At 48.7% G+C, this 22572-nt stretch overlaps 1 protein-coding gene across 4 annotated transcripts in view; it reads left to right on the forward strand.

The window, feature by feature from the left end:
* The first annotated feature begins 1558 nt into the window (after positions 1-1558).
* The window catches only part of OSBPL5 (oxysterol binding protein like 5), a 132507-nt gene continuing 111493 nt past the window's right edge, over positions 1559-22572 (forward strand). Inside the window, exon 1 of one of the 4 annotated variants that reach the window (XM_082761098.1) lies at positions 1559-1671. The gene's annotated coding sequence lies outside the window, so the exon portion shown is untranslated. Of the gene's footprint in view, positions 1672-2353; positions 2487-6952; positions 6999-10687; positions 10707-22572 lie in introns of those variants that run through there. The other 3 variants (XM_082761096.1, XM_082761099.1, XM_082761100.1) reach the window with 3 other exon arrangements.

The raw sequence follows: 22572 nt of genomic DNA on the forward strand, positions 1-22572 counted from the left end.
CAGTCTTTGAGAAGTGAACTTTGAATCCTGATGTGACTCATGTAAGGATGCTGTACTGAGACCTCCATATCACAGTAGCCAAGGAGCCACATCTGCTGCCAAAGCTGGCCTAAAGCTACTCTGGATGCAGACAGCAGGATTGATTCAAACCCATGGTTTAGTGGAAAAGCCATTTGGATCAGGCAAGGTGCTAGCAAACTTCCTGGCTACATATGAGTGAGCCAGCCCTAAAAGAAGAAGGATGAAGGGCATGGGGACATGCAGAAGAGCCCGGTGTGGCGTGGCCTGGAGCAGCCAGGGGCAAGCTGCTTCACCTCCAGCACAGTGGCTCTGCCTGCTGGTGCCCTGAGCTGGGGGGACAAGAGGGTCCTGGCACCTGCATGCCCCACCATGCCACTCAGGCTTGCCCTAAGGGTACAACCACAGTGAGGATTAGGACAAAATCCCAACCATCTTGAAGGCAACTAGAATCTTGATAACACTCAACACCTTGCAGATCATGGCAGAAATCGCTATGGCCACAGGTGAATTTAATAATTACCTGTGATTCTGGGGATCGTGTAATAGGAAGAAAAGGCCCAGGGCAGCTCCTTGAGTAGTAGGGGGGTGTGGAGAGGTTCCTGAGCTTGTTCTTTGTGGGGCTCAGCTGGATGTTTTCTCTCTCTGGCCCATTCCCTGGAGAAGAGATGGTGGGGTTGGGGACTTGGTCCCCATGCGTAGATCTGGGCACTTTGCTGTGGGTGAGGGCAGTCGGTGCCTCTGCCCACAGCTTCCAGTGTGGGTGTGCTCTGCAGGGCACTGGGCTGGTCTCAGTTCCTCTGAGCGTAGAGGGCAGCCCCAGCATGCTTGATCTGTTTATAGTCTAGTTTATGACCTGTTTACAGTCCTGTCTTGTGCTAGAACTTCTAGGAAAGAGTGAAAATAAATGCTGAACTTTCTCTCCAATGTCATGAATGCTTCCAGCTAGGTACAGTGAGTGAGTTTTGCTGTGTCCTGCCAAGCTCCCCAGGAGATCAGCTGCCTCGGCTGGCTAACACTAGGTACATGGGTGTAAATGATGCATGGTGAGCCCCTGTAGTCTGTCAGTTGGCCAAAGGCTGTGGGATGGGAGAAACCGACCTTGTCCAAGCTGAGCTTGAAGCTTTGGATGAATTCCAGGTTCTTTCTGAAGTCTGGGAGATGTTTTCATTTATGAAAGTCATTGCTCTTCAGAGCTGGAAGCTGGCTTGCTGGGCAGCACGAGGAGTGTCATAGCTGATGGGTCTTGGTCTCAGCTTGGGGTCTGCATATGCTAAATAGAAAACAGATCCAGCTGCTGTGTAGAGGACAGGCTAGCGGAGCACTTGGGGCATCTGGCTTAACACTTCTGGTTTCAGAAGCGTGAGTCTGAGCTTTACGCTGCACTTTGCACCGCGGGCTCAGCTGTGAATGGGTGACTCAGAGCCAGCGACGAAAGTCAGACGTGCGTATTGGTCACATTATCCCTCATGTGATACTGCTTTCAGAAAGTTGGGTGCCTTTTGATTCTGCTGCTGCCGCCACAGGTTGGGGTGGACGTTTGGTTTCTCTTTCCCAGAGAGAGGTCCTGCTTCACCTCCCGTTTTCAGTCCAGCATTGAGTTGTAGGACCTGCGTGTCGCCGTGCAGCTCGGAGATCGTGGTGCTGTGCCAGGTACCGCCTGTAAAGCCACATCCCCTCGGGGGGCTGGCAGGCTGCAGCCAGGGCTGTCACAACCTGGCTGTTAACCTTATCTAGAGGGGCTTGGGGGTCCGTGCTTGCCACCAGCTTGATTTTATTGCTCCAGCCACAGACATGGAGCTGGGAGCCTGTCTTTGCCTCAGGGTTCAATATTGTGCAGGCACCTTCAAGCCACCGCGATGGGGCAGACGTGTGGCTGGGTGCTGGGGCCGAGCGCTCCTGCAGCTGGAGGGCTCTTGTGTGGGGGCTTCCCAGGGATGGCTTTTCTGCTCCCTCGCCCCAAAGGGCAGCTGTCTGCTTGCATAGGGCTGCGGGTGCCTCGTTGCTGTTCAGGGCTCTTGCTTTTGTTTATTTGCCCTGGGTCTTGCCTTGGCTTCAGCCTCTTGCTGTGTCTGGGAGAAGGAAGAACCAAGCTGGGGAAGGAGGAGAACGGAGCTGAGCTCCATGCCCGCTCCGTGCTGATCCCGCCCGCGTTTTGCACGCTTCCTTTCTTTTTTTTTCCTCCTTCTTTTTTCCCTCCCCTTCTATTTTTTTCCCTCTCTTCCCCCCTTTCTTCCCTCCCTCCCTCCCTCCCTAGCGTGGTTGGATCAGTCTTTTGGTATTTCCTGCCACCGCCGCCTCCCCCGAGCAGCTGTCCGGCTGCGGCCACCGCTCCGAGCTCGCTGCTCTGGGGGCCCACGCGTGTCCCCCACCCTTCCCCACGCGTGTCCTGGCGGCGATGCGAGCGGCACGGCGGGGTGCAGGGTGCTGAAGGTGGCACCACACGGGGCCTGGGGCGCCCCGGCCAGGTAAGGCACGCTGGGTATCCCCCACCTCCAGCCTCAGCTTGGCTGCATCCCTCCCAAAAGCCACCCCCCAAGGAAATGCCACCCAAAGCCTTCATCCCTAAAATAACCCCTAAAGCCAATTACCCCCACAGACCCATTCTTCCCAAAGCCAGCCTGTCTCCCCTGCGTGGGTAGGCTGTCTGATTTTCAGTACAGCATGCTCCTGTTGTGGGTTGGGGTTTGGCAGCGGGAGTTGCGGGGTGCCCCCCGGGGGGGTCCCAGCACCCTGGGGCTGGGTGGAGGCGAGCGGCCGGCACGTGGGGGGCTGTGGGCTCTCAGGGGGACTTCGCCTCTTCAGCCCCACAGGCACATCTGGTTGGTGGAGTCTGTTTGTAAGGTACTTCTGCCAGGATGGCAAGGAAACAGGAGGCTGTCTCCAGTGATATTAATTGCTTAAGTGTAAATGAGGGTGGTAATTACCTTTCCTGTAGGACCTCAGAAGGATACTGTGCTGGAGACCATACGCGCTGCTGTCCGTAAGCCAGGTAGATTGTAGACCTGAGTTTGGGAACACTTTTGGCTTGAACTGGATGAAGCAAGGCGGCATTTCTGGAGATACAAACATGTAAGCGCAAACTTAATTGTCTGCTGGGTCAGAAACCATGTTGTTCGAGTGCTGCACAAACCTCAAGTTCTGTAATTGCTGAACATAAGTGAGGAGGAAGCTGTGTCTGTAAGCTATGTCTGAAGCTGATACTTCCTCGCTTCATCCAGCTGCGGTGGTATCTTTCTGCTCAAAATCTTCCTGCCCTCTGTCACACTGATGCACAGGATGGTGATACTGAGCACGGTCTGTGCAGCAGAGAGCAGCCCCTGCATTGGATTTGTCCCCAGCTGCCACCTTTCCTTGGCAGCAGGTGTCCCCAGAGGTGTGACGGGGAGGGAGATGAGATGAGCCTTGAGTCGTGCTGCAGCAGCTCCTCTCTGCGTGTGGCAAGCTTTCCTGATGAAAGCAGAGAACAGGCATTCTCTGCTTGGTGGGGTGGCAGGTGACCCTGCACATATGCTGTCCCCAGCCCAGCGGGGAGAGCTCTGAGCAATGTGGGGGCAGCGGGGGGCTCAGGTGGGGCACCAGGGGTCGCTTTGTGCTGCCACTGCCCAAGGCAGGGATGGCAGTTCTGTGATTTGAGGCCAAAAACGCAGGCCTTTGCTCTGCCTGCAGCCTGTTCGAGGCAGAAGCAGAGAGTGCGAAGCGAAGGAATGATTTAATCGTGGTGTTACTTGAATGTAACCGAAAGGAGGATTTACTGCTCTAATCTTTTCATGGTACTTAATTTAATTTCTCAGTGCTGTATTGCAACACTGATTCATCAGGTGAGTGGGAGGGAGGCGTGTGCGGTGCAGGTGGCTCGGTTTCCAGTGCTGGTGATGAGCAAGGTGCTCTCCGGGCTGTAGCAGGAGGCAAATGGCTCGGTGACCAGAGCAGCATCGCAGTGTGGGGTGCCTCCAGGGAGAGGCTGCTCCTGTAGTCTGCGATGGGCGATGTCTGCACCTGTGTGCTGTGCTCAGAGCAAACTCAAACTTACCAAGTTCATATTACGTTTGTAGCTGGTGGAAATTTTCTTTACATCAATCTGAATCAGGTCAGACTTGTTTCGTATCTAAGGGGCCTGCTGGCTGCAGGAGGTGGCGGAGAGATTGTCAGCGTAGCCGGTGCAGGAGGGCTTTCAGGGCTGGATCACGGGCTTAAAAGGCAAAAATGAGACTGCCCTGAAAAATGGGACTGTCCTGATGTATGTCAGCTGCTTCTGAGCCAAGGGGCACTGAGCTCCCTCTGCAACTGCATGGGTTTGTGCTGTTTGACCTCGCTGTCTTATTCAGGAAAAGGCTGCATTTGGTGTTTCTTCTCCCGGCCTGCCTGCCTCTGGAGCCTCGGGAGCACAGAGCTTTCTCAGGCAGAAGCGCCACTCCTCACGCCTCTGCTCTTCCATGGGAGACGTCTCTGGCAGCGCGCTGAAGGTGTTGGTGCGCCCCTGCCGTGGTTACTGAGGTAAAGGAAACCCAAGCAGCAGCTCAGGGAAGGGGAGCAGACAGTCCACACGCCAGATCCGTGGGGGTTTGGGTAGGAATGATGGCGACCTGCTGCGGCAGCCAGCACCAGGCTGGGTTTGCTTACTCCTGGTGCAGACTCTGCACAGCACCAGGCTTGGCAGAGCAGGCCAGCTGCTCCCAGGCGCCGCTGCTGCACGTGAAGCTCGCAGCGCCTACGGAGCAGTGCGGCTGCGGCACATTTAATTGCACCGGGCTGTGTCTAAATCACAGGTTCTGGCCTCACCCAGCCCCTCCCCAGTGCTGTGGCTTTATCTGGCTGTGCGAGGAAGGAGACAGTCATCCTGAAAAACACCCTTTGATAAGCTGAGCCTCTGCGGAGGGCTGAGGAGCAGTGTTTGGCCTGCCCAGGCCTCCTGCAGAGGGCTGGGTCCCAGAGCCCACGTGAAATGCTGCTCCTCAAAGCTGGCTACACGCTGCCCTGGTTTTCTCTTGGAAGGAGAGAAGGAAGAAGGCCTTGTGCCTGCCTCCTCCACTGTTGATTGGTTGCTCTCCAGGAGCAGCTTTCCTGCCTGCAAAATCTATTACCCATGTGCTTCTGCTGTGATGCTAATTGGACACAACACATCTTAGCATACTGAATATTTTTAAGGCAGCCCTCAGCCAGCAGCAGCTCTGACACTGCTTGTTGAAATGCTTCTCTCCACTGCGACCCTGGAGGTGGTGGGAGCACAGTGAGTTTGTTGATGCTTTCTTCCAGATGTGAGATCAGGTGAGCCAGCAAAGTGTTCCTGCCATAATGCTGCTGACCATGAGGGTTTTATTGCAGGGGGACTCAGAAGCTGAGGCTGCTTCACTGATGTCCGTGCTTCTGAAGCACTGGAGTACTGTTCCAGGGTGTTGAGGTTTTGTGCTTGCATTGGGCTGATACCAAAAGGTGAAGGGGTTAGAGGGGAATTCTGCAAAATGGGAAGCAGCTGCTGGTAAGAGTTACTCTCACGTGGTTTCTTGCCATCAAAAAAGGACAGCAACGTGAAAGGTGGATGTATTTTCAGGTCAGAATAGTCCAGCTGCTTTGTTTTTGCAACCTGGATAAAAATCCAACCATATCCCTTGTTCTGTAGGTTCAGGTGGTTTTGTGCTCTGCTTGCAGAACTACAGTTGAAGTTGTGCCATTGTTTCTTTTAAGCTCCTCTTGAGCTAAAGGATTTAAATGCATGAATTAATGCATTAATTAATAAATGCTGTTCTGGATTGAAAAGATTCTTCTCATTGTCTGTAGGTGTATGCCTACAGGCTCCTTGTCTGAACTGGTGTGCCACTGAGGCCCATGCTGTGGGCCAGTTTCCATAACCGTGTGCTAAACAACAAATTCTGGGATAGGTTTTGTTAAACTCCTGGCTGAACTCTGGCTGCTTGTGAGTGGGCTGCAGGGTTGTGTGAATTTTGGCGTTTGGCAACATGGTGGCTGTTCTCGTGGTTCCAGAATCGGTGTAAAATCAGTTGACTAAAGCCAAAAGAGAAATGCACGGGTCCTTGATAAGCCAGGATGTGTACAGCTGTCGCTGTGGAGAAAAACACCGAGTCTGCCTGCTGCATCCTCTCTAATCTGTCAGTGAATCAATCAATGTGAAATCGTACCCCCAAGGAATAATGCAATAGCAATTCTCTGTGTATTCCCTGAGTGGGATGCTACTGTAGTAGAGTCCCAGAGGATATGCTGCCTAAATTGATCAGCGACGGCTAGGATAAAAGCTGACTTGCTGCTTACCCGTGTAAGAGAGGCACTGAGTGAGGAGGTGCCTCGTTCTGTTGTTGAGTGGAGAGCTTGACCATGAACTTGGTCCTTCCGCTTCCCAACCCAGTGCTTTGAGCACAAAAGCAGTCGTGTAGCTCTTCAGTTTGCCTACAGCAAAAACACGAGGTTGCTCAAAAAGGGACTTTTAATTTCTATGCTAATGCAGTTTGTTCCAGACAGCTGCTGGTGTTGTTGCTCCTTCCCACCTTCAGCGCTGCAGAGAGCTCGGCTTTTGTTACCTGCATTGTTCGGTGCCAGTTAAGAGTGAGAAACCTACGCTGTTGTTCCACTGCTCAATTGTCTTGCTCTTTCCCCAGATTGCAGTGACAGGGAATTCTCTCCTGGCAGTGAGCAATTGCCATGTCCCATTGAGGAGAGGAAGGGAGCTCTGCTCCACAGCACGGTGTGGGTAGCTATTACTCACTGTGGGTAATCTTGGCAAAAAAAGATCTTTTTTGTTTTTTTCTTTTTAAAAAACAGTAATCTTTTTTTCTTTTTTAGTATGACTTTCAGCATCAGGAGAGAATCCCTTATGTGGTACAGAGAGGTGACCGAGGCTTTTTGATACTTTATCAACTACTGCACAGTTTGCTTGGGGAATTGCTGCTGGCTCATCTGTAAAATCCCTGGAAGCTGAATGTGAAATTACCACTGGAATTAATGCTGGGCCAGTGGGGTTTATTCTGGTAAGCTCCTGGCACGGATGCAAATAGACGAGATTTACATTTTCTAAAATGAATCTTTCTGCCTCTTCTTGCTGTGCTGCTTTGGGGGGAAAAATAACTTTTCACAGTGCTGCGAGCCTGATGGTCGCTGATAGTGAATAACTTTTTTTCTCCTTACCTTGCTAAGGAAAGAAATCTGGATTTGCAGATCGTTTCATGACCTTTCCTTTCATATGTGGGTCAGAGACTGTTCAGGTCTGAGCAATGCCAGTGGTTTTTCCCCATAAAGTACTAAATCCTCACTTGGATTATGAAGCTTTCAGTGGACGCTGAATGCACCACACCAGTCGCAGCACCAGTGGACACAGCAGTAATTTAAGCTGCCTTTTGTGGTGCTCTGTTCTCGTCAGTCGAGAGCGGGTCTTGAGTGTGTTAGGCATGAAAAATGCAATCTTGATGGCTTTGAGTTTGGTTTAAAATCTTTCTTCTCTTAGCATCTGTTAATTTGGTCCAGCCTCCTTGGCCTGCTGTCAGCAGCACCATCATGAAAAGGAGACACTTTGAAAATTATGAATACCAACGGGCTGGTTTGTTTTTTTTTGGTTTCAGTTCAGGCTCACTGAATGCAAATGGGCCATAAGTTTTTGGCTGATGATCCACGCAGGCTTTGTTGCCTGTAATCGCTCTCCTGTTACTCAGTGCCACGGGAGGCAGGCTGCAGTACCCTCTGCTCGCCTAGTCACACACCGACGCACTGCAGTAGACCCTGGGAGCTCTGGCTACGGACAGGGCTGGAGGCTGTGTGTGTGAAACCCAGACTGTCGGGCACCTAACCCTGCTTTTATTTAGCTGGTGTTCGCGTTGTGGCTTGCGGAGCCCTCAGCGTAGGTGCTGAAAGCTGTCTGTTGCAAGAGGATGAGTTGCACTGTGAAGGAGGATGCTGTAGCCATGAGCACGCCTGAGAAGTGTGGAAGCCTTTTCTGTCCACAGACGCCCCTGAGAAGGTCATGTCACCTGCGCATGCCTTTCTTGTCTTGGTTTGCCTGCCTGGATTACAGGTCCTGTGGTGTCTAGGTCTTTCCCTTGCTGTGAGTTCACACAATGACTACTGTGGCGTGGCCTTTGGCTTCTGCAGGGCTGTTCTGTGATGTAAATGAAAAGAATCCCATTTTGTCAGCAAGATACTGAATGATAACTCATTTAGCTAAGAGGGTGCAGCAGTGCCATTTTTTCCTCTTCTCTGAACAGGTGCATCCTCATGAGGAAATGAACAGTAGGTAGGCACCAAGTGAGAGACACTGAGCAACAACTGACATGACTCAGAAGCAATTTAACTGCAATAATTCCCATGGAGCTAACAATTCTTTTTCCCGAAACATACAGTGTTGCTCTCTGCTATAAAGCTGCTGTCGTTTGACTTCATTGTATTAATACAAACCTTGCTGTTCCCAACAAGATCCATGGTTGCCAGAGAGCAGTTCTGGAGCTGGCTCTAATTATTGGTAATGTTCTTCCAATTGTTGAACAACAACATGATAAGGATGCTTCCTGCTTAGTATGTTATTCCCTGTGGTTGGTATGCTTGCTCTGTGTTCAAAATGATGCTTCTCATATCAATTGAAGTATTACAGGCCAGCAGGCCAGTGTTTGAGTGATTACTGAGAACACAAATTGACCCTACCAAGACATACCTGCCTCTTAGGTACTTCTTGTTAGATGCATTGCCTTTTTTCCCCTCTTTCCCCAAATATTGGTGTAGAAATTAATTGCTTAAATTAGACCTAGAAGGAATGTCTGCAATTTGTCCTCGCAAGTGAAGTCAGATTGACTGCATTGAACCGGACTGTTTGTGAGAGGCAGTGCTTGCAGAGCTGGATAGTCCAAGCTTTTACCACTTAGATTTATAGGGTCACAAGTCAATGCATGTGGCTTCTTACCTGATTTCCTCCTGGAAATCTCCCACATTGGATCTCCTGACCCCCTGGGATTCAGTATGTTTTCCCACTGACTTTATAGCAGCCAATTGCTTTTGTCCTGCATGTGTCTTAAAGAGAAATCAAGTCAACAATAAATCTCAGAGAGAATTTTTGCTGAAAGCACATAAAGGCAATTACTTGCCTTGTTGTTTAGTGAAATACAAATCTTTTCGTCTTAGGAAAAAAGGAAGCTCCACTGTGGTGCATGAACGCAAACAGAGAATTGGTGTTCAGGTTTCCACGATGTGAAAGGGACACTGTGCTACCATTGAGGTTCTACCATTTTCCCTTGAAGATGCAGTATTGAATTTGGAAGTAGAATTTAAATGATTTTCAGTCGAATAACTCACTCTTCTGCTCACTGAATAGATACAAAACCCCATTGTTTAATAGCTAGATCCACTTTTAACTGATAGTTTCACAGAGGTAAGATAATAGGTCTGGAAAAGTAAGGTTTTTTTCTAAACACTATTTAATTTTCCATAATTATATTAAGTGCTAAATTGAAAGGGGCTTTTCTAGCTAAGATGAGGATAATGAATAGTTGTGCAGTATTACCATAGCTGTGACAGGGAAAGAAAGAAGAGATTGAAGGTTTGCTCCAGCTGGAAAGGAAATCTGCCCTAATGTGGTCCTTAATGACCTATTGCTGCCTCCTGGGTGTTGCTAGAAGACCTTGTTGCCATTTGCACCTCAGGGCTGCGGCAGTTTGCGTAAGGAAACAGCAGGCGCTCGGAGGGAAAGTGGCAGTGGAAATAGAGCGAAGAACCTGACTGCGACTCCAAGCCCAGCCTGGAGCTATGGAAGCAGGTGCACGGCCCAAAATGCTGCTGCAGGAGTCAGCTCAGAAGGCCGTGGGTCACAACACGGCTCCTCAGAGGCTCCAGTCCCTCCTGTGCTTTGCCCGTGCTGCAGGGTAAGGTGGAGCTGGCTGCTGCTCCATGCTCAGAGCGGGTTGCGACAGCTCAGGTCCCTCTTGCAGGCTGGAGCTGTGGCAGCCTGTGCTGATGGCTGCTTCCCTCTGGCTCCCCTGCTTGGCTGCCAGATCACAAGGTGGAGCGTGTGCGGGGCTGTGGCCCCCTGGAATAGTTCACCGGCTCTTTGTTTGGGCATGCTTAGCGCCAATGGGAATGGCAGTGTTCACCTGTGAACGTCGAGCTGCTGCAAGCGTGCCCTGCCTCTCCGTGCAGATAAAAGTGATTTATTTGGGACAGGATTTCACTGGGCTGTCTTCAGAAGCAGGAACTGTCAAGTGGAGGCTGTGGTGTGCTCCCTTGTTAATTCACCTCGGCACCCTGGGGGCCAGGACACCACTTCCCTGCAACAGTTCCCCTGCTGGCTCCTCTTGCTGTCCTCCTAGGACTGCTGCCAAGCTTATCCTTGGGGACTTGTTCACTGTGTGCACTGGTCTGCTGGGAATTGTGCTCGGGCCATTATCATGCCTCTCCAAGTCTGTCAGGAGCCCGTGTTACTGCGCCAGGCACTTCTGATCCAGGCTGGATGTGAAACAGTTGCTTCCAGGGGGAGAGGCAGTGTGATTTCACCTCATGAGCTCTCCAGTGCCCTGTTCAAAAAGCATTAAGCAACACGGGGCTTTTTGCCTGCTTTGATAGGTGTCTGCGTCAGCCCCACTTGAACTTCAGAAAGCCAAGGATTGTGAGCACTAGAAGTTCATTCCCTTGTTCCAGGGGCTGCAGTATGGGAGCCTTGCACCGATGAGTTTCGCTACGATACTGCTGCTCTCTGCTTCTAGGTGGGTCAGAAATATTCCTGAGAAATTCTCCGTTCCCTCCCTTCACCTTGTAGTTTGCCATTTCTGGATTCAGACAGGTTGAGGCACTGGAAATAGGACAACTTGTGGTTAAGGAGTTTGGCTTTGGATTCAGGAGTTCAGTGTTAGCTCCTGCCTCCGTCATGGACTTTGTATAGCTGTGGGGAGATGGCTTCCATCCCTGAACCTCTGTTATGAGGTTCATAATGAATATAACGAACACCAAGTAAGCTTTGGGGTAGTGGTTTTATTTATTTACCTTTGTTCACCTACAAGACTCAGAGGGTCTGATCTCTTTGCCAGGCTATTTGGCCTCCTCTCCCCACTCTGTCCAAGGCAGAGGATGTTTGTTTGCTCTCTTGATAAAGCTAGAGGGAAATCTTCAGGTCTATCTCTTTTTCTTCCACTACTGCTTTTTAGTCATGCTCTTTGCTTTCATTCAACATCAAATAAAAATTAAATGGTGAGTTTAATTCTGTAGCTCTTAATAATGTTTCTAGCGTGAGCTGAGCTGCACATACAGACGGTGCCTGCAGGAAGCCTTGAATTATACCGTACTATTTTTAATGGGCAATCCTACTGTGCCATAAGCCTTTGGCTCAGTGAGCCTCTCTGAGATGAACTACAGATGAGACTTCCACTATTGTAAATATCTGTACCGTTTAGTTTGGAGTATCACTAAAAGAAACAGCACATGAAATAATAAAAGTCTTATTTTACTGAAGTCAATGAGCAGTTTTTCTTCAGGCTCATTTGGAAATGGACCTTAGCAGAATGAAGTGGAGCATAAAAGCGGTGTTCAGGGGCTGGAAACGTTCAACAAGCAGCGCAGGCTGCCCCGTCGTTTGCTCGCGGTGAGGTGGGCTGTGGTGCTGGGCAAGCCTGAGAAGGCTCAGTTGGGAAGACTGGCACTTGCTTTTTGGGACCTTCAGCCTTTTTCATTTGCATCCTGGATTTTAAAGCCAGAGCTGTCAGTTCTCTCCATCTCATTTGACTTTATTTGCAAGCTCTGGTGTTTTAGCCCAGTATTCTTACCTGAAGTTCAGTAATTAATGGCGGAATTGCAGCATGCATCTTATGCGTGCAGTGCATTTTAATTTCTGGTGGTGAGTCTTTTGTGCTCTTCAGTAAAGTATGCGAAGGGTAATTATCTTTACAATAAAAGATGTGTACTTTCTCTCTAATCTGGCTTTTTTCTAGCTTCATTTTTCTAGCTTTCTGACATCTCCCTGTAAGTAATTGCAGTCTATGATCAGGTGATGCTTTAAGTGCCTTTGATTAGTTAAGTAGGTTGAACACCTTAAATCTCTCATTGCAGTTGATTTAAGACCTGGAGACAGCCTTGCGGGTTTTTGTGTCTTTTCCAATTTTCCATGATGGTGTATTTCAGGTAAAGATTGCATGTGTTATGCCAGCAGTGATCTTGCAGCTGCCACTTATAGAAGTAAGGCTATGTTCTTGCTGGTGCTTTGTTCCTTTTCCCATCCTTGTGTAAGCTTCCAGGAATTGAGCAAGCCCTGCTCACCCACTGTATTGCACTTGGCGCTCAGGTTCTGTTGGTTATCTGTAATTCATAAATCAGAACTGTTTTGGAAAACCAAAGTACGTGTCTGGAGGGGACTCAGAGAGGAGGGGGCATTTTGGTCTGGTGTGCAGCAACACAAGATTATTTATCATAGATTGTGCTCCCTGCCCTTTAATAATCTGCTGACATTTGGCCAGTACTAAAAAGGTCAAGGGAAAAAGTTACTTCCTACAAATCCTGGCATTTGATTGCTCTTATTAAAGGGAGCGTGCTTACTTGGAATGAAACTGCAGCCATCTACAGCTGTGTAAAAGGTGACTTACCAGCTGGTACAACTGTATGGAAATCAGTTAGAGCATCCCAAGTATCCTGTGTGTCACTGGTATACAAAGAAGGGTATAGGGAAGAAAGTTTTGAGTACTGTATGCGGCAGTGAAAAGAAATGATCAGAAGCTGATGCTTGGAAAATGAAATTAAGTTGAGGACCACTGGGATCATCTTTCTGTCCTCTGGTTCACAAGGTCTTAAATATTCTTAATTTTGTCAATGGCTTTGCATATTACCTGTTAAGCCTCTGTGATGTCTGAACTACAGTAACTCAGTAAAATACCAAGTTGTGTCCTTTTTTTTTCTTCCAGATTTCCCTATTGACTTTTTCCCTTCGAAATACCCCAGTTTGCAACCACCACAGTTTTTCTTGTTCTCCTGAACAGCCCTGACGGATGCAGAGATTGTCCAGCTGTGCCCTCACCCCATGCAGACCGGTGGGCAAGCATTGGCAGCCCACTTGGAGCCACTGGGGGCTCAGGTGGATGCATGTGGGCTCAGAGAGGAAGGTGCCAGCTCCATGCAGGGCTACCAGTCCCAGTGCCATGAATTTAAGGAGTTCTGTTGTTTTGCACAAAGACATGGGGCAGCTGGTGCATTTTCCTTCAAAGGAGCAAACAAAAGGGTCTTGCAGGGGAGCGCTGGCTTGTTTGTCTTGTTAGGCAGCATTTGCTGCTGCCCCTTCTTGGATATCTAAGAACACATGCCTAGAAAGCTGAATTACAACAATTACATAGCTTAGAGTGGACAGTGGAGTTGTGTGCTGTAGTTATTGCTGCCAAACCACCCTCAAAAGGAACTTAAATGCAAATACTTTCAAAAAAGGGAGAACAGAATGGACTGCACTGGGGGAAACAGCCGGCATGGTCTCTGGCTAAGTGAGTCGGGTTTTTTTTAGCCTTTTATAGTGTTGTTACCTGAAAGTTCAGTGGGCAGAAGCTGTGTTATTTAGCTGCACAATAATTCAATTTTCTATTAATTGGTGTTGGAAATGAGCCAGAGCTGCTTGAAATGAATTCCTTCCCCCAAAAAGTACTGTAGTGCCATTTTAATTACTTCAGCCAAAGCATTCTTGGGCAACCCAGTGGGTTTTACTTCTTTAAAGAGCATCATATGTGCCGAGATGCTGCAGATGTTGCTCCTGGCAGCGGCTGCTGTGTTAGAAAATGCTGCGCTGGGGTGAGCTGCTGGCTGTGCGGGGGCTGAAGGAGCGTACCCAGCTTCCTGCCATCCCAAGAGAAATGGGGAGGCACTGTCAGGGCTGCTTTCCTAGCCCTGTGTATATAATTATTTAGAAAGCTTGTCTTTCTTGTGCAGAATAACACACTGTTATTGTATGGGTTTTCTGTCAAACGTGTTGCTCTTCACCCAGCAAATTTGTGCAGGGTGCCTAAACAGACCTTAGAAACCCTGAGGGTTTACATTTAGCACATAAAGCTCAAAAATCTTGAGCTTAACCTTGAAAGTATCCTTTTTCTAAGGATGACTTACATTTCAAGGTCATTCCTTCTACAAGACCCTTTCTTCTTTAAGGATGCAGACGGTTTCCCTTATGAAAGCATCCAGGATTGCTCTTCAGGCTTGTGTGCTGGTCCTCCTGCTTTCTGCAATATGTCTTGCATCAAATACAGTCGCTTCCACTTTGTTTTGCCAGCACAGCCTTTAGACAGTGCTCAGAGGCTGAGCTATAAAGGCAGAACCTTTGAATGAGGCTGCAGAAATGGTCCTAATTTCAGGATGGTCGGAGCTCAGCAGAAAGGGAGCCAGTGGGCAGGGCGCTGTGGGGCAGATGGATCCTGTAATGCCTGCGTGCACAAGATTGTGGTAACTTCCCAGCCTGGCTGATGGCTGTCATGTTTCTCCTTAACCAGATACTGTGGTGTTAGCTCATCCTGGAAGTTTTTGTGGCCTGTCTCCGCCCCAGCTTAAGGCTGGACTCAATGAGCAGCTTCTGGGAAGTGTGGAGGGGAAGTACATCTCGGGCTGTAGTGGGTTTACGTGGCAAGGTTTTGGTAGCAGGGAGCCATAGGGGTGGTTTCTGTGAGAAAGATCTAGAAGCTGCCCCATGTTTGGGAAGGGCCCCATTGTTTTCCAGATCCGAGCCAATAAGCGATGTTGTTTTGCGCCTCTGTGAGAGCATATTTAAGACAGGGAAAAAACGCTGCGCCACACAGCAGCCGGGAGAGTCAAGGGAGTGGGAGAACAGCCTTGCACCAAGGTCAGTGTAGAAGGAGGGGGAGAGGTGCTCCAGGCGCCGGAGCAGAAGTCCCCTGCGGCCTGTGGTGAGGACCATGGTGAAGCAGGATGTCCCCCTGCAGCCCATGGAGTACCACGGTGGAGCAGGGTTCCACGCTGCAGCCCGTGGAGGAGACCACGGTGGAGCAGGTGGCCCTGCACCGACGGAGGCTGCCGCCTGTGGAAGACCCCTGCCGGAGCAGATTCCGGGCCAGACCTGTAGCCCGTGGAGAGGAGCCCACGCAGGAGCAGGTGATCTGGCAGGAGCTGCTGCCCGTAGGGGAGCCAGGTTGGAGCAGTTTTCTCCTGAGGGATGGACCCCGTGGTACGGACCCATATCTGGAGCAGTTCTGGAAGAGCTGCTGCCTGTGGGAAGCCCACGCCGGATCAGTTCATCAAGGACTGCATCCCGTGGGTGGGACCCCACAGCACAGGGGACGAGAGTGACCGAGAAGGAGCGGCAGAGAAGAAGTGCTGTAGACTGACCATAACCCCCATTCCCCGTTCCCCTGCGCCGCTTGGGGGGAGGAGGTGGAAGAGGGTGGATGGGGGGGGAAGGTGCTTTTGGTTTTTTTTTTTCCTTTGTTTTCTCACTTCTCTCGCTTGTTAGTTGTAGGCAATAAATCTTACTATCTCCTTATGCCGAGTCTGTTTTGCCCGTTACAATAATTATTGCGTGATTTTCTCGTCCTTATCTCAATCCTTGAGCCCTTTTCACATATTTTCTCCCCATTCCTCTTTGAGGAGGGGGAGTGAGAGAGCGGCTGTGGTGGAGCTCGGCTGCCCACTCGAGCGGAACCACGACACGGGCTGCCACTCAGGTCTTACTCACAGTCTGCTTGGCCTTCTAATATTTTCACTAGATCTTCATAGACTTTGGAACTTTGGATTGTTTATATCTATCTCTCTCTCTATATATATATACACACGTATATATATCTGTCTGCATTTTTCATAAATGTAATTCAAGAAAATATCTTCTGCTTCTATTTGGGGGAAAATGTTATGTAAATATCAGAGGCTATCTCAGTGGTCACTGGAAATAAAATCAGGGTCACAGAAAAGGAAGGGAGGGTAACTCACGGCACTCGAAACACTTTTGTTTTCATTCAGTTATTTTTAGCTTCTCTTGTTGTTTTTTTCCTTTACATGAGATGATGTGTTGTGGTGCCAAAGCTAGAAACTGCCAGCATAGATGTGTGTCCCAGGGAAAAAATACCAATTGACATTGATACATTCCAGGGACTGCTGGATAAGATGCTAAGGAAACAGAGAATGCTTCAGCAGCTCCACTTATTACTACCAATAAAATTCAGGATAAAATTTGCAGTCACCATTCAATCAAGGTTTGGTCTATTAGCCTCGCAACAGTCTGGGGCCTTTGCTTTATTTTTCCCAGGTGCCCCACTCAGGTAGGAGTACATTACTTTCCTTGGCTTGGCCCAGTCCTTGACAGGAGAGGCAGTCTAAATACCTCCCAAAGAAAATAAGTGTTTTCAATATTTCCTTAGCTCAAAATGGGTCTTTCAGATTCTATATATCAATCCAAATCCCACTGAAATCACAGGAAAAACCCAAATAGGTGGGAACAGGAATGAAATCAGGCCCCTGGCTGTACTCATTGCTTGAATGCGTGAAGTCACTATCTTTGCACGCCTTTGGGCTTTTGCTGTGGGCCTGTTTTCTGTGAGCCACCTATGCTTCACAGGCTGATAGTGTGACGCAGAGGAGCTGGAGGACAGCAGGACCTGTCCTGTTTGCAAGCAGAAGTGGTGCTTTGAGCCCTGGCTCTGCAGCCTGAATGTGTGGTGCCTGGTTCCCAAATCTGGCTCGGTGGCCTGAAGTCAGAATTTGTAAAAGAACTTTCCCAATAAGAGAAATTTGCTCTCAGAACTGTGTTGGAGCAACTGTATTGCTTTGTGATATGGGTACATTGTTCCCCAAGCTTTGTGGAGCTGCCCTCTTCCTCTGTGGTGGTGTTTCTCTGGATTAAAATTGGTGCTTTGGGAAAACTGTAAACTACACTGGGAAGAAACTCTTACAGAATCTCCTGGGCTGATCATTTTGGCCACATCAGGGGTTGCTTGGAGAGCTGCACTGCATTATTCCTGGTAGTTCACCAGTCAAGGTTGGTCTGCAAAACCGCAGAGAACACTGAAATGTTGGCAGCGGTGCTGCAAGCACATCTGTAATACCTTTTGCAGAAATTAGTTTGTTTTTCGTATGCAACCTGCATGTTCCTCCTCCTTTCCTGTCCTTTTAAATGTTTGTTGTCTTCTGATAGTAACTGCATCCATGCTAGGACAAGGCTTGGAGATGGCCATGCCCTTTTAGGAGTTTCTCAACTTTCCAGTATCCAAGAGAGCAGCTGCATTGTGAGAGTAAAATCATGGAAGATGGGCGTAAAACTGGCGGTAGAGAACCTCTCCCTGTCTCCCCCAGAGCATACAGAGTTCAGACACTTTAACACTGTCGTCTTCTGTTGCATTTGAGGTGGCGGAGCATATTATGCTCAAGGTTGCACAGTATTTTGTTTACATCTTCATCTTCCTCTGGCCAAGGTGGAGGCAGCTCATGGCTGCAGAATCTGCACCAGGCAGAGGAACAGGGAGCTTGCATCTGGCCATGCACACATGGGAATACGGCGCTGATGATAACCAGGGTGACTCCTGCAGGCTGGGGAGCACTAGGGGAGTGGGAAATGAAGTTTTCTTTGGTGAAGCTTCTTCTTTTCACTCTGAGGAGCCCAGGCTGGATAAGTTTTCAGCGCTGTCCCTTCTCAAGGCAAGAAAAGATGGGAGCAGCAACACAACATTATTTTTAAAAAAGTATGAGACTTAAACATCTCATTCTTTGCAGGATAAATGAATGCAGTCCCAAGACTGCTATAATTTATATGCTTTCCTTGTTCAATGCTGTCGCTGGGGAAAATAAGAGCATGCCTGCCTGCTGCCCAGAGATCTGCTGTGCCAAAGCAAATAATTACGGCGCATGGCAAGCCGGAATGGCACCAAGGTGTTTGATGGATGAGCATTCTTCCCCGAAGCAGGGAGGAATGTTTGTGAGAGGTTCGTAATGTGCTGCAGTGGAAATTGCCCACTCACTGTATAAAATTCACCACCAAGTGGCCTAGTGGAGCCTTAAAGAGCAGATGAAGGAAAAGAAATGACTGTAGAGCAATGAAGTCAGGGCGTAAATGGTTATGGGCCCTGATAGGGCTGTGTTGCCACTTATCTTTGGGTCATGCCAGGGAAGATTACATTGGGTGGTGACTAAAGTTTTCCCTAGCTGCTTCCCTTTCTTGCTGCCTCAACTCATCCAAACCAAGATGTTTGATGTGCTGGGCTCCTGTTAAGCCTGCAGTAGTGTCCCAAGTCCCTAGCCTTGGTGAGGCCAAGATGCTGCTCAGATGGTGATGAAAGACAGTAGCAGAGCTGGATGGAGAGCAGCTAGCTGCCAGCATGGAGACAGGCTGCTGTGCTGTAATTATGTTAATTGCTATTACTTAGCTTCAGAGTTGTGCTAAAAATTAAGAAGGTGCTTTACAATAGTGGTGTTTAACTTTCCATCATCTACTTTGTTTTTAACTGATAGGGGCTGGGAGTTAACCAAGGGAAGCTTACAGAGCCACATAAAAACCCCTGAAAGGCAGTGGGCACTGGGCCCCAAGTTCTCCCAGGAGATTGTTTGACTTCCCTGCCTCCCTTCCCTCTGATAAACTGAGGGGCATCCCCAAAAGCCACACAGTCACTGGATGCAAGGTGAGAGGAGGGACAGGGAAAGCCTGGGTTTGTGTAGTTTGGTGTAGCACTGAAGTATGGCCCTTTAAAAGTTGCTGGTGGGAGAGTGGCAAAACTGCACAATTTCAGAGCTTCCACCCCTTATTCCAGCTTTTTTCCCCAAAGTGACATAACACAGAAACCAGTTCAAGACTGCAGAGACAGATTGCATACAGTTAGATGTTCAAAACTAAAGCTTTAGTATGCAAATGTAGTCAAAACATCGGGGACAATGCTTTTCAAGAAATACTTTGCTCATCCATCCATTTATTACGAATAACATTAGATATCCATTACAGTATTGCCAGTCTGAGATCCCAATGTTGTAAAAAATTGTGAAGCTCAGTTTGAAAACCAACTTCAGGAATGAGGGGGTTAAGGAGCCCTTTGCTATTACATTTTCTAAATGCTAGCTTGCATTCAGCACACATTTCCAAGCTTTTCTCTGCAACCAGAGAAGCTTTTTTTCCCCGTTCTACAAACAAAGATTTTTCAAAGCAATCCCCTGGTGCTTAAAAGGAAAAAAAAAATGCTGAGATTGATTATGAAACAGCAAATCATAGCAGCCCTAGTTAAAACACGACCAACTCTTTTTTTTTAAACACTACCGAAACCTTTCAAGTTTATGAATGGTAGCTTTAGTGCCAGAGGAAGCTTTTTGCTCAGTAGGAGAACAACTTATTGGACCTAAGCAATGTAAACTGTGTAGATGCATACAGATAAGGATGTGAACGTGAGTTTGTCCACAGGAGGCGGTTAGGAGCAGTGCACTTACCTCGCATCCAGCTTACAAGTGGTCCTGGGCTGCTCCATCTCTGTTCCCAGGAGGTGGGCAGAGCGCGTGGCAGCGAGCTGAACTGCATCAGGTACGGGGGCACCCTGCCTGTGGCTGGCTGATGTGTGGCACTGCGCCATGCTTCCACCTCCTGATGGCACTGGCAGTCGTTATTCAGGATAACGCCCTGCCCAGTTGGTAGGGTGGTAATTCAGTCACTATTATACGTCGTGTGCACACGATTGTGTGTTATGTACTCACTGGAGGAAGGAAAAATAGATGAGCGAGCGCCAGCTTTGAAGCAAAGGAGTGGCTGTGCCAATTAGCCTGGGTGGGTTGCTCGGTGACAGTTAATCCGTGTGAGTGGAATCCTCTGTGGTGCTGTGCCAAGGTCAGGAATTGGAGCTGTTTGGAAAGTGAAAGTCAGTCTTGCAGCTTAAAGCTCTAGAAGAAAACATCTTTATTGCATAACGTGAAGAAGAGCTTTTTCCATCTCTGTCATCCATGCAGTCTTCTCCCCTTGGTGCCCAGAACAGGACCAGAGCAGAGATAAGACCACATAGTTTGAAACACTCAGCAGGGCAGGGGTGGGCTTCTGAAACCTGCTTGTGTTTGTGCCCACGTGCATGCATGGCATGCATGCTGCTGGAGGAGATGAAGCAATGTGTGCATACATGCTTAGCTTGGTAAGAGAGGAACTCCTGCAAAAATTTTGTTACCTTCTGCCATCCGTGGTGACAACAGAGCTTTATTGATTTATACCTCCTGGGGCTCTGGCTCTATACGCTGCTACGTTTTTATCAGGTGGGAAATGGTCAAGTTCAGAAAGGTGACTGACTTTATTTTGTCCATGTTTTCTCATTTTACAGATAGGGTTGAGTCAGCACTTGTGAAGTGTTGGAGGTTGAGCTGCATTTGCAATAAAGTTCTTTTCCTAGTAGCTGGTAATTTGGGGTATCTGGTTCATACATATGAATCGCTCTTCTGTGCAGCACAAGGTCACTTTCCTCTCTTTCTGCCTTCTGTCTGTCTAACCAGACACCATCTCATAGTCATTTTGTTTGCTATCTGTGAAATCACTTTCAGTTCACTTCATATTTAGGTTATATTTCCCTCCCCTCCCCCAGTTATTGGCACATACATTATATTGGCTCTCCAGAAACTGACATTTCATTTTAGTCTCTGAAAAATAATGCTATAAATCTGTGATAGGCTGCAGACTGTGGGACACATGGCCTGTGGTGCTAACCCAGGAGATGCCTCTATCTCATTTCATTTGCCTTGCTGCTGTGTAGTCACCCCCATTTTAGTATGTAGCATTTTAATATCTGAAGGAGAATATAATGGTATCTGTATCTAGCTTTTTTTTTTTTGTTAATGCCAGCATGTATAAATGGTACTGTTTGCAGGCAGCAATGGTGTTCACTTTCCTATACAGATGAGAGTAGAAGGTTCTTGTGTGGATGTTACTGACTTTGTTATCTGTTTCCATCTACGTTCTTGATGGAAGGAGACCTCAGTATGTCAATGCCATCATACACTTTGCACTGGCTTCTCCTGGAAAGCGTGCATGTAAAAGGGAATTGATAACCTTAAAGATAGCTATCTCTGAGCATTAACAGCTTGTTTATTGCAAAGAATAACTTGGATAGGTTGGCCCTTCAAATAGGAAGGGTAGCTGGAGCCCAGCGCAGTGTGGAAAGAAGCACTGAGACCCACAGCTTTTGGCCAAGTGGGTGTGCAGCGCTCTGGCAGCCCAGCTAGCGGGTGCTGTCACCAGCCCTCAGCAGCGTGGGTGCTCTGGCTGCCGGCCTCTTCTCTCCTCTGCTCCTCCCTGCGCTCTCCAGCCCAGCTGGCTGAATTAGCCCTTCACAGTCAATTTCTTGGGGGAGCTGCCTCCCAGCAGTTTCTTTCATTACTGCTGATCCATCCAAGGAAAGTCACCACTTGATTCCATTCTACCCTATCTGTAAGTAATTTTTGTTCATCTGTGTTTCAGGCTTCTTTCTGCATGTTGGGGATGAAATCTCCTTCTGTCACTGAGGCACTGTAAGCTTAATTAGTGTGTACAAAATGCCTTGCAAAACCTGAAGGGCTTCGTTCAGTAAGGGGCAAAACGCTGTTGTCAAACAGTAAGGTTTTTCAAGTGGAAATACCCCACTGCTTGCTTGTAATTGAAGCCAGGCTTTCCATCGCATCTCACTTGTACAGGGATCTGCCAGCACTGGAGAGCTGTGAGTACAGACACCCTGTAATTGTATAAAAGCAGGCTAAATCCAGGGGGGGAAAGCCTATTAATGTTATGTTTTAGAAGTTAGCACAATTGTCAGTTTTTTGATGTGGTGTTTGGGTGTTTTTAACTATTTTATGATCAGAAGAGCTGTCATTGCTTTGAGGAAGCTGAGACAGCGTCCCTGGGAGGGGATGAGCCCGGGGGCTTTAGGGACAGGGTCTTGGGGCTCCCTTTGCTGCCGCTAAACAGGAATGCATGGCCATGCTGGGTGGTGTGCACCGAAGCCAACTGGGCAAGAGGGCAATGCCAGTGGGATAAAGCAGGTCTTTGAACAGATTGGGCTTTACTCTTTACAAAAAAATCAGAATCTAAATGTCAAATTCCTTACAAATACCAGGCAGCACGCAGCTGCATTGAGCTCGTGTAGCTGTTGTGGTCTGCTGGATGGGAGAGCAGGGTCAAGCTGTTCCCGCACGAGCCAGAAACGTGGCTGTTGTTTCTCAAAAGCAATTATCTGTGTTTCCCCCTGCCCGAGGCAGTGGGTCACCCCTTTCTTCGCATGGCGAAGAATGTGTACTGTCAGCACTGGGGGAAGTCCTGGAATAGCCTAGAAGTGCCAAGCACGCAAACACAAATACCAGCATTGGCAAATCGGCGTGAGTAGCTTTGGAGTGCTGCAGCGTGGGCTGCAAACTGCAAGGCTGACTCCTCGCAAAGACCACAGATCCGTCCCTTGGAAATGTCAGGCCTTTGTCTCCCAAAATAGGCTTTTGTTTTCTTGTTCCATGAAACGCGGAATTTTTAAATTTATTTGCTTTGTGTCTTACAGTATGACGGGAAGAGTCTGGGTGGTTCACCCTGAGCAGCTTGGTGAGGGGGAAGGGCTCCTGCCTTGCTGCTTGACAGCCAAAGGCGTGCAGGTGCAGTTGAGTAGTTGTGGTCGAAGCAGGCAACCAAGAGGCAGCTCACGGGCC

Source organism: Aythya marila, assembly GCF_965140915.1.
Source record: "Aythya marila genome assembly, chromosome: 5".
Classification (NCBI taxonomy): Eukaryota; Metazoa; Chordata; class Aves; order Anseriformes; family Anatidae; genus Aythya; species Aythya marila.